We start from the raw sequence: 12,788 nt of genomic DNA on the forward strand, positions 1-12,788 counted from the left end.
CTCAATTTGCTAGCCACAGAGATGGATTAGGACCTTCTCACTCAGGATATACAATGACAGCAAACCCTTTGGCTTCTTTATCCATGCCATTTTTAAACTCTAAGGGCTTCCAGCCAAACCCATGATGAGATGGAAAGACCAAGGATCTGGTAGCTGGAAAATAGAAGGTAGCTAAATTACAACTGGAAATCAAGAGGGAGGGGGATATGAGGGAGACATAGAGTGAAGGGAAAGGGAACTGAGAGAGTCAGGGGAAGGGGAACTAAGGTAGGAAGATAGACAGACTGTACAGGAATTGATCAGATTGGGATATTACAAGGGATTAGACCAAGGACAAAGATATGGGCCACCTCTCAGAAACTAAGTGGATGGAAGACATCGTAGATCTCAATAGACAGCCTAAGAAGAAGAAATGAAGTGTCCATGGGCTCTGGGCAGAAACTGGTGGATGTTGTATAGGGACAGAAGATCAGTCATGAATGAATTGAATCCTAAAGGTTTAAAGCACTGATTGGCTTTTCCTCCTATTTTTCTGTTTCTTTGTCAAATGATTTCATAGGAATGGCTGTCAAATATTTGTTGCAAGGACTTGGCTGGGGACAAACCCAAGTGCAGGAGACAGGCATGGAGACAGAGTCGGGAGGCATTAGCACCTTAGCAAGTGTGGAATAGGCATCCGGCAGAGTCTTTACGCAGAGACAAGGTTCACGTAGAGAATCCAGGAAACGATGCGAAACTTAGTATTGACAGTCCTAAAGAACCATGAAACAAGGTTACTCATACAAGAGTCAACCAACAAACTGGCAGCTCCTTGTTGTGATTCCAGGGTTTTTATCCTGCATCTACTGATGGAAAGCAGGTGTGTATAATTAGTGTAACTGGGAATGATAGGAAATTAGACAAAGGGATTGAAGCCCAATTACTGAGGTAATAGCAAGGTGGGGAATAGCCAGATGGAACCATGAAAATATTTTACTAAAGGTTTAGGACAGGTGATCAAAAATGTGGTCAGAGTTGGTTTATGGAATTTCTAATGGATGACTGGGAGGAAGAGGGGAAGGTTTGCAGAGCTTGTGGTCTGGTCAACTGAACACATGACCGAAAATGGTGGAGGAAAGACCATAAGACCATAAGATATAGGAGCAGAAGTAGGCCATTCGGCCCATCAAGTCTGCTCCACCATTCAATCATGGACTGAACCAATTCTTTCAGTCATCCCCACTCCCCTGCCTTTTCCCCATACCCTTTGATGGCCTGCCTAATCAAAAACCTATTCATCTCTGCCTTAAATACACCCAATGACTTGACCTCCCCAGCCGCTGGTGGCAACAAATTCCACAGATTTACCACCCTCTGACTAAAGTAATTTCTCCACATCTCAGTCCTAAAAAGACGTCCTTCAATCCTGAAGTCATGCCCTCTTGTGCTAGAATACCCTACCATGGGAAATAACTTTGCCATATCTAATCTGTTCAGGCCTTTTAACATTCGGAATGTTTCTATGAGATCCCTCCTCATTCTCCTAGATGACAGTTAGAAATGTGCAGAATGTCAGTGTTGGAGTGATGCACAACAAATACAAAGATTACAGAGATGGGGTGGGGGGCGTAAACATATGAAAAGATATGAACAAAAGAATGATTTTTATCTGCACAAAATTGACCCAATAGTCAATGCAAGCTCAGAAAACAAGATGCTACATGAACTATTATTTTGAAGTTTATGAGAATATTTGAAAGACTGTGAAGATTATACATGCATTTGAAAAAAAGCAATATAAAACCTTATTAGTTAAATTCAGTGTAGTTAGACTACAGGGTATATATTGGAAAAATGAAATAAACTTACCAAAATTTGTATGACTATGGACACTTAGTCTTAGTTGGAAGGGGAAATATTGAGTAACCCACCCATGAAGTAATGTTGGAAGAGATGATTTGAGATGAAAAGCTCAATGTATTCAATTAGTGGGGGTCTATGATCCTGGACGACATGACAAGCAAAGAATTGTTTCAGAAGTGAGTCATAAAACAAGTTACAGTAAAAGGTATGGGGAGAGAGCAGGAAAATCATACTGTATGTTATGTTTTGTAACTCCAAAACAGAAAAAAATCAATTGGAAGAGAAACAAGGTGCTGAGAGATGCAAGTCTAAGTTAATTTTTTTTACTTTTTGAGGTGCGCACGTATCACATGGTGACATGATGACATACAGTATGCCATTTATGTACTTTTACAGATAACACGCAATGCATTATGGAAACAACAAAGCACATTTAATCAAACAATATATATACCATATTAGTGAAATATTAAATACACAACATTTCTCTCTGCTTAGTTCAGTATAGCTCTCTCCAACTCAATACAGAATGTATCTCAACTATACACACAATATACTACAATATAGTCATCCACAGCATCATAAATTAGAAATTTTTCCATTTAGGCCTGAAGATTTAATCATGTGGAGGCTTTCTTACTCTTGTGAGGAACACCTTTCCTGACAAGGGATATTCTTCTGCTTGGCAGGTGAGACTTGTAGCTGTGAAACAATGTCAGATTCTGGGGCCTCCTTCATGATAGTTGTAGGAGTTGACTCTGGGACTGCAGGAAGTGGCTCCTGATAGTTCTGGCCACCTTTCCTCTTTAGCAATTAATTCTGCTGTCCTCCACTGATCGAAGTGCTGTCTCCAGATGGTATCAGATGCAATTTTCACTATGTAGAAGAGCGATCCAGTTCTGTCCTTAATCTTCGCGAATATCCATTTCTGATGACCTTTGTAGTCCCTTGCCAGGACTGCTTGTCCAGGAGTAAAGCATGAAACTTCCTTATTTGACAAGCCTACAATTTGGCTCAGCTGATTGTCCTGCATAGTCCTTCTGAGAATGGATTTGAGGAGATCCACGTGTGAATGCAAGCCAGAGGTGACAGAGGAACAGCATAGCTGGTGAGTTGCTGGTTGTGGAGTGCGCTGCACGGTGATATGTAAGGAGGAAATTACTGAGCTTCTGATTCAGTGCCCGTGTAGAGTGTTCTGCTGATCTTGCTCACTGTGTGTTCTGTAGACTCTGGACAAATATCTCCACCCAGCCATTTGTAGCTGTGTGGTACGGTGTAGATGTAATATGTTCCACATCGTTCATTCTCAGAAATAACAGGAACAGTTCAGCAACAAACTGAGGTCCATTGTCACCGACTAAGGGTTCTGGATCACCAGTCCTTGAAAAGAGGCATGTCAACACATCAACAGAGTGTGAATCTGTAGTGGAGACCATTGGGAACACTTCTGGCCACTTTATAGCTGCATCCACTACAATTAAGAAATTTATGCCCATAAACGGTCCAATAGAATTGACATAAATCGTCTGCCAGGGCAATGCAGAGATGAAGAGGTGCTGCTCTTGGCATCTTCTGGATGTGTGACCACTTCAAACATTGTGTGGCAAGCTGCTTGATCTACTGATCTATCCCAGGCCACCAGACAAAACTTTGAGCCAATGCTTTCATTTTAATCTTGCCTAGATGACCCAGCATATAGGTGATCCAACACTTTAGCTCTCAGCTTGGATGGTACAGCAACTCTCAGTCCCCACATAAGGTAACCTCCTTCAAGTGCAAGTTCATCCTGGAGCTGGCAAAAATGGGGGAACTGGGATTTCTGCTGCATATTTCAGCCATTTTGGTAGCCATGTAGACCTAACACAGTGTGAGGTATTTTCTGGTTTCCTTTTGGATCATCTCTGTCATAAAAGGGAGATTTTCAATTTGCGCTAGGGAAAATATGTCAAGAGGAATGTCCCCTTTTGTAACTTTTTCCAAGGGTAAATGGGCCAATCAATCAGCAGCTCCATGATTAGTTGACCTCTTGAATTTGATCTCGTAATTGTGTCCTCCAAGAAACAGAGCCCATCTCTGCAATCATGTTACTGCTGTTAATGGAACACCCTTCAGTGGATTGAAAATAGACACTAGTGATTGATGATCAGTAATGATTGTAAACTCTCCCCCATACAAGTACTGGTTGAAATGTTTTACACCCCAAACCCGACTCAAGGACTCTCTGTCAATCTGTGTATAAGTTTTCTCTGCAACTGTAAGGGAGCGTGACGCAAAGGTCATGGGGTGTTAACACTTATCACCCATAACATGCACCTATAATGTAAGGTAAGGCTTTACAAGTAAGCTTTATTGAATGCTGTGGATCATAATGTGTGAGTGCAGTAACTGCTGTTACCATTTCTTTTACCATTTTAAAAGTCACCCCATACTGTTTTATCCATCGCCATTTCTTCCTGATCTGTCATAATGAGTTCTAGGGGTGGAGCACATTATCCAGGTTTGGCAGGAACCTGTTGTAGTAATTGACAAATCCTGAAGAGAACCATCATGTGTCATGTCCATTGGCCTTGGGGCATCCACCATTTTCTCGGCACACTTGTATAATTCTTGGGTGTCAATGGTGTGACCACAGTAAGTGATGCTTGGTTTAAAGAATTCACACTTGTTGCATAGTGCTTGGCGTCCATAGTCTTCTAATCTTTTTAACAGTGACTTGATATTTTGGGGATTTTCCTTGTCATCCTTACTAGTAACAACAAGTGCCTGGACAGTCTTGTAGTACCTGGTCCATGGCTTTCTGCCAGAGTACAGGTGCAGATACTACTCCAAAAATAAGCCATTATAGTGAAAAAGCACTTTGTGTGTGTTTGTAGTGAGAACTAATTTGGACTTTTCTTCCATCCCCATCTGTGGGTAAGCCTCAGCTAAGTCCACTTTGCTTAAGTGTTTCCCTCCAGAAAAGTTTATGAAGAGATCCTCTATCCTGGGCAGAAGATACTGATCTACTTTCAGTACAGTGTTGATGGTAACCTTAAAATCCCTACAGATCCTGACAGACACATTCTTCTTGGCTCCTGGGACCACTTTCGTTGCTCATGGGCTTCACTCAATATTGGAAAGAATTCCTTTAGTTCCATGCAATCTATGTCATTGGCTACTTTATAACAGATGATCTATGGAACCGGACAGGCTTTGTAAAACAAGGTTGTGGCATTTTCATTTAACGCTATTTTGCCTTTGATGTGTTTTCCAATGCCTTCCTTGAACACTGCTTTGGCGGCATCATTTACCTTTCTTATTTTGTTCTAGGTTGACTCCATGGATCCGCTTGATCCGATGAGTTCCTCCAGCATTTTGTGTGTGTTGTTTTGGATTTCCAGCATTGGCAGAATTTCTTGTGTATATAATATTCCTTACTATGTCCAAACTTCTTTAACAACATAAACCTCACATACACTCTAAGGATCACATATCTTTTAAGGAGGTCACCTCTCATTCTGGTGAAAACAGATCGGTAAGACTTTGTTAAATTCTCCCTACGGCAAGACTATCTTTCTACATGTAAAGAAGTGAAAACTACAGACAAACTCTATATCCACTCCAAAACGGAGTCCCAGACTAGCCATCAGATGTGGCAGGATTTACATGGTATAACAGGTAACAAAACAGAGCTGGGCTGCATTGCCAATAACAGGGCATCCATTTGTGATGTTCTTAATGCATTCTATCGATGTGTTCAACAGAAGCGAATGGGAACACCACCGCCTGTGCTGACAGCCTGCAGTGCACCTGAGCTTATGGTCACCATTGCAGATATCAGATCAATCTTCTGGAGAGTGAAATTGCAGAAAACATTTGGCCAAGATCATGTGCCTGGTTGTGTCCTTAGATGCCATGTAGGCCAGCTGGCAGGGGTATTTGTAGGCATTTTAAATTCTTTCTGCTTTAGGCTAAGGTTCCCACTTGCTATAAGAAGACTATTACCATTCCAGTAACTAAGATAAACAAGGTCAGGTGCAATAATGACTACTGCCCAGTCACTCTGACATCCAACATCATGAATGCTTGAAGAGGCTAGTTATGCATTGCATTAACTCCAGCCTCCCAGACAACCTGCTGAAACAAGTCTACAGCCGATGCCATCTCCTTTGAATTACACTCATCTCTGGAGCATCTGACAGCAAGGACACTAACATTTGACTATTGCTTATTGACTACAGCTTCTGCCTTCAACACTTTAATTCCAAACAAACACATCTTCATGCTCCTAGACCTGGAACTCAACACCTCCTTTTGCAACTAGATCTTTTATTTCCTGACCAAAATAAAGTGCAACCAGTAAGGTTAGGCATGAACATTTACACCATGATTATTCTCAACAGTGGTGCTCCACACTCAGCTCCCTGTACACATGACTATGTGACCAGATTCTGTTCCAAATCCATCTACATGTTTGCAGATGATACTGCAGTAGTGGGCTGCATTCCAAACAACAATGAGTCAGAGTACAGGATCGAGATAGAGAGCCTTGTGACTTGGTGCCATGGCAACAGCCTTCCCCTCAAAGTTAGCAGAACAAAAGAGCTGGTCATTGACTTCAGGAAGAGAGGTAGTGCACATGCTTCCATTTACATCAGCATTGCTGAGGTCGGGAGGATTGAACATGCCCTGGTCCGGCCACGTAGATACCGTGGCTGACCTGGCATGTCCCCTTTGACCCTCACTGATTTTTATTAATGCACCTACCCAGAAGTACCATGGCTTGGCATGGTAACTGCTCTGCCCTTGTCTACGAGAAATTCTAGAGAATTGTGGGCACATCACAGAAACCAACCTCCCTTCCACGGACTGTCTACACTTCTCACTACTTTGCTAAAGCAACCAGTATAAATTAAAGACCCACCCAGCCCAAACATTCTGCCTTCTGCCCCCTTCCATTGGACAGAAGATACGAAAGCCTGAGAGCTCTACAACCAGGCTCAAGGTACCTTCTATTTTTCAGTCCCCTATATATATAAGATAGGCTCTTGTTCTCACAATCTAACTCATCATTACTACAGTGTACCTGGCACTTTACGTCTAACTACACTGCACTTTCACTGTAACTGCAACATTTTATTCAGCATTCTGTAATCGGTTTATTTGGTACTACCTGAATACACTATGAAATAATCCACTTGCAACAAGGCCTAACACAACATTTGTCTTCTTATATTTGTTCTTGCACTAGGACTAATGCATTTTTGTACATAATTTGGTTGACATATGAGGAGAGTTCGATGGCTCTGGGCTTTTACTCATTGGAGTTTAGAAGAATGACGGGTGATTTCATTGGATCCTATTGAATTTTGAAAAGCCTTGACTGAGTGGACATGCAGAGGGTGTTTCCTGTAGTGGGGGAGTCTAGAAACAGAGGGAACAGCCTTAATGTCAGACATGAGGTGGAATTTCTTTCCCAGATGACGGTGAAAATGTGGTATTCGTTGCCACAGACTGCTATGGAGACCAAGTCAAATTGGAGGTTGATACGTTCTTGATTAGCAAAGGAGGCAAAAGTTATAGGGAAAAGGGAAGAGAATGGTGTTGAGGGGGTAATAAATCAGCTATGATGACATGGCAGAACATACCTGAAGGGTCAAATGGCCCATTTCTGCTTCTATGTCTTATGATCTTATGGTCTTATCAAATGATTCCGACTGGATAGCAAGTATGCAAGTACAAAACTAGGTTCTGGTTTGGTTGCATTGCCTCCTGTGGGTGAATAACCCGGCTGTGTCCTCAAGCAGAGTATGAACACATATCAATACAGCAGGTACCTATCCCACTAGAACAGCATTACTAAGGTTAGTTTAAATTAACATTCTTATTGTTTTGTGCTGTAGATTAACAGGAGATATAATCTGACCAACCCAGAAGAGTAGTGCAGGGTTTGCAATGTAAGAAAGACTCACACCCATTCAGTGGACTACAACTTGGTGCTGCATCTAGTTGCCACTATCCATGTTGTTGATTGTCCGGCAAGGCCAAGAATGCAGTTGAGCAGGATCTGTTAAAAAGCAGCACCCACCTCTTAAAGGGGAAGTGTAATGTGGCTAGAATAGGAGCGAGCAAGAATTGCAGAACCGAATCTGGCCCTGGAAACTGTGAAGAAGGACACAGTGCCCTCACTGCATACTGCATGTAGCTCTCAGTTGGCTTGGTGAGGAAGGGATGATTGCTCACCTCCTTTTGGTGTGTATCTCTGTAAGAAGCTTAGTCAGAGAGTCATAGAACAGCACAGAAACAGGCCCTTCGGCCCATCTAGTCCATGTCAAAATATTAATCTGTCTAGTCCCATCGACCTGACCTGAATCACAGCCCTCCACATCATTTCCCATCCAGGTACCCATCCAAATCTTTTATAAATGTTGAAATCTAAACTGAATCCACCACTTCTGCTGGCAGCTCATTCCATACTGTCACTACCTTCTCAGTGAAGAAGATCCCCATCATGTTCCCCTTAAATATTTCCTTTCACTCTTAACCTATGACCCCCAACCTCAGTGGAAAAAGCCTGCTTTCATTTACCCTACCACTCATAATTTTGTATATCTCTATCAAATCCCCTTTCATTCTCTTAAGCTCCAGCTAATTAAACCCTAACCTATTTTAACTTTCCCTCTAACTTAGGTCCTCAAGTCCTGGCAACCTCCTTGTAACTGTTCTCTGCACTCTTTCAATCTTATTGATATCTTTCCAATAGGTAGATGATCAGAACTGCACATAATATTCCAAATTAGCTCTTACCAACGCCTTACAAAATGTCAATAAAACACCAATTCCTGTGCTCAAAACTTCCAATTTATGAAGGCCAGTGTGAACCTCTCTTTATGATTTTATCTACCTGTGACACTACTTTCAAAGAATTATGGATCTGTATTTTCAGATCCCTCTGTTCTATTGTTTTTCTCTTATTGTTTAAGTCCGGCCCTGGTTTCTCGTCCCAAAGTGTAACACCTCACACTTGTCTGCATTAAATTCTGTCTGCCTTTTCTCATCTGGTCCAGATGCCACTACAAACTTTGGTAGTCTTCCTTGTTTTCCACTGCACCCCAAATCTTAGTGTCATCCACAAATTTGCTGATCCAGTTTTCTACCTGATCATCCAGATCAATGATATTGAGGACAAATAATAACAGTCCCAGCACTATCCCTGGGGCACATCACTAGTTCCAGGCCTCCAGTCCAGGAGCTAACTATCTTCTCCTGGAAACTCAATGTATAATCCAATTTACTACCTCATCCTGAATGCCAAGGAACGTAACTTTAACTTGACCACTCTACCTTGTGGGACCTTGTCAAAAGCCTTGCTAAGGTCCTTATAGACAACATCCACTGTCTTGCCTTCATCAATTTTCCTGGTAACTTTCTCGAAAAACTCTATAATGGTTAGACATGACCTAACACACACAAAGCCAGGATATGATGCATGGAAGTTTGTCAAGGTTCATCTTGAGCAGCTGTTTAACACTGAATTTTGCGCTCTCTGGGTTGATGCCAAGGGCTCATACTGAGATGGGCATCAAGTACTGCTGAATGATAATCAACACAGTGAAAGATGGTCCTTGGTCTGCCTGAAACCTGTCGATTTTCCAGTGTAAGGAGGTGTCTGTAAATGAATGCTACCAGCTGGCACACTCCAACCTGATGAGGGACGTGAAAGCTCAGTCCAGCCTCCTGAAGGCTCCATGGGGAAGGACCATTGTCTAGGGTCTCATCACCACTGTACAATGAGGTGCTGGGTGTGAATAAAAGCATCTCAACCACTTCATTGGTGCACTCATTATGGAGGAAACATTTGCTGAGTGTGCCCACAAGAAAATGAATCTCAGGGCTGTATATGGTGACATATGATAATAATGCTAATTTGAACTTTGAACTTTGAGTGGAGATGAAACATTTTTAGAGAATGCACTGAACTGATGGTACAATAACCATAGATGAAGTTATATTGTATTCGCTGTGTATATTATGAAGGAAGTTTCCTGGGGGGGAGAAACAATATTCTTCTGTTCCTGGAAGAAGACAGTAGCAGTAAATTTTGGATGTTGTATTAGAAGCCTTGGTGAAGGAGCTGGAAAGCTTTCTGCTTGGGCTTAGGCCTCTCTCCAGTAACACACGGAAAGGCAGAGGGAGGAGATGCTGTGAAATTTCATTCCAGATCTCAAGCTCTGAGCACCTGGATGTAGCAATAGCAGAAACTCAGTGATCACAAGCGAGTGGTCAAGGTCGGCGAGTGTGACACCAAACACCATCTCCTATCAACCGCTCCAGGTACTTCAGGCACAGCCGAATTCACTGCGCCTCCTTCTCAATCAGGGTCAAAAATAACACCGTCTTACATCTACACTACTGCACATCTCACCCATCATAGCACACACAGCTCCGTAAACACCTCCCCAGCATTCACTGACACACATGATACCCTCTCACAGGACAAGTGGAACACAGCCAAGCGTTTCAGCAACCAGCTGGAGAGGAGCTAATTAGCTTGCGTGTCCTAATCATTCATGGAGAAGATGGAATAAGGTATCATCTGAATCCCCATTGCAGTAGCAGGCCTGAAAATTTAAAGGGTGAAGTGATTCTCATACAGAGTCTTCTTTCCCCTCACCATCAACCTCCCCACTAACTCTACAGCTGCTTGGATTCACTAGCTGCAGGTATTGTAATCAGGCTCCTTTGCTCTTTCCGCCTACTCTTACCAGCACAGATCCACGGGAAGTGCAAGCTGGCCAGGCTGTATAAGAAAGGGGAGTAGGCTCAGACACCGACACTATTTAAATACTGTTAAACTACTATTAATTAATCTAGAACTTAAGTAAAATCTTAAAAGTTTCTTCCCCTAGTTATCTGATCAACCATTCAATTAGCCCCCCTCCACCCCCTCTATTATCTCAGTCATGAACTGCACTTTAAACCATTCTTTATAATGTTGTTTACATTGTAACTACATGCAGCATTTATGCCCAGTTTATTCCATATTTGTATTTGTAACTTTATCAGTGTGAATTAATCAGTCTAATGACCTGGTGGAAGAAGTTGTCCTGGAGCCTGTTGGTCCTGGCTTTTACGCTGCAGTACCGCTTCCCAGATGGTAGCCGTTGAAACAGTTTGTGGTTGGAGTGACTCAGATCCCCAATGGTCCTTGTAACACACTTGTCTTTGTAAATGTCCTGAGTAGTGGGAAGTTCACATCTACAGATGCGCTGGGCTGTCCGCACCACTCTCTACAAAGTCCTGCGATTGAGGGAAGTACAATTCCCATACCAGGCAGTGATACTATTTACCATTTTAACGAAGGCATTGAAATGATTGGAGCTACCCGGCATGTAGTAGATACAGTTGGCAAAATAAGGAGTTGAATGTGAAGTTAGCCGTATCTTGGGTTGAGTGAAGCAGGAACACACCTAGCTCAAGGACAAGCTTGGGGCAGAGTACGAGATATCTGACCTGAGAGTATTCTGTCCTGCAGGGCGTAAATTCCGAAGCTAGGGTTACAGGGGCAGACAGCTGTGATGGTTCTCTACTGAACTGCTGCTCGGCCTTCTGCATAACCCAGCAAATATTCCTAGCCAAAGTTCAAACAAGATATGTTCTATCCACTCCAGTAAACATCAGCTCGAAGCTGAAAGGCCTTTTCGCCTCCTTCCTCCTCTGTTTTCCTTCTACTTTGCATTCCCTGATGATCGAGGATAACCAGTTTAGTGGGTCGTGGAGTGACCAATGAGGCCGATGGTGGAACTATAGACTATTGCACAGGTGCGACAGGTGGGGGATAGTTTGTGAGGTGGTACACTCCTTCCGTCCGCTACTCAGGCAAGACTACTGAGTGCTCCCAATGCATGGCCCTGATCTTCTTAATACCATCCCAAATGCAGCTTTAGAGGATAGGCCTGGAGTTAGTGCGAACGTTACACTTGAAGGGATCTTCGGTTATGTCCTTTTCACTGCCTACCTGGTAATCTCTTCCCCTGCCGCGTTGTTTTTATTTACTTCAGTTCATGTTTCCATTTATTTTCCCTGGCCATAGTGTATTCCAAGGGGAATGCCCATGAATATGCCATAAGTGGTTGCAACTGGCTTGAACTCAGTGGAGAGTGCCTCAGCACTTGCAGTAGCATTCCCTGTATAAATTTGCAACTTGAGACTACTATCGAAGAAACCAAACTCAAGCAGCACATATTAACAAGCAAGCAATCGGTCATTGTTTGCCAATCCCTTTTAATAGCTCTGGCTGTGTGCTTCCTGCTACCGAGCTGTGTTCAGCCATGTTGTGTTTTAAGATAGGCTGTTGCCGAAGCTTTGCGCTCCAAAATAACAGTGTTGCTGTCAAATCAGAAATGTTTATTTACCGACAGCACAATCCATTTTCTCTGCATCAGTCCAGTGGGAGTTAGTGCCAATTGTCTCACCAACAGGCTATACGACACGACTTGCAAAAAAAAAATGTACTTGTATTCTGTGGATGCTATTATGGCACAAAATCAGCACTGATCTGAGTATTGTGCTGAGAATCTTTATATTGTTAACCTCCAAACCCCACAATTATTATTTTATATAAGACAAACTGCAGCAATTTGCCTTTAAGATTTGTAAAACACTCATTGACGATGTATCATCCTACATTGTATAACATTAGCAATCTCACTCGTAGTTTTGCAAACAATTCAATATAATTCACAGATAATTCACAGATTGACAGGACTACTCATTTGAAATAGCTGGACTAAATAGAAAGGCCTGCTGTAATAATTAAATAACTATGCCATGAATTTTAATTACTTTTTATACACAATGATATGTAGTTGCTAACAGTCATAACACAGATAATAGGCATAAAACCCTAAAAAAAGGCATACATTTTATATAATAGTCAATCAGTTACTTGACTGTTACATGTACAG

Source organism: Hemitrygon akajei, chromosome 15 (genome assembly GCF_048418815.1).
Source record: "Hemitrygon akajei chromosome 15, sHemAka1.3, whole genome shotgun sequence".
In the NCBI taxonomy this organism is placed as follows: Eukaryota; Metazoa; Chordata; class Chondrichthyes; order Myliobatiformes; family Dasyatidae; genus Hemitrygon; species Hemitrygon akajei.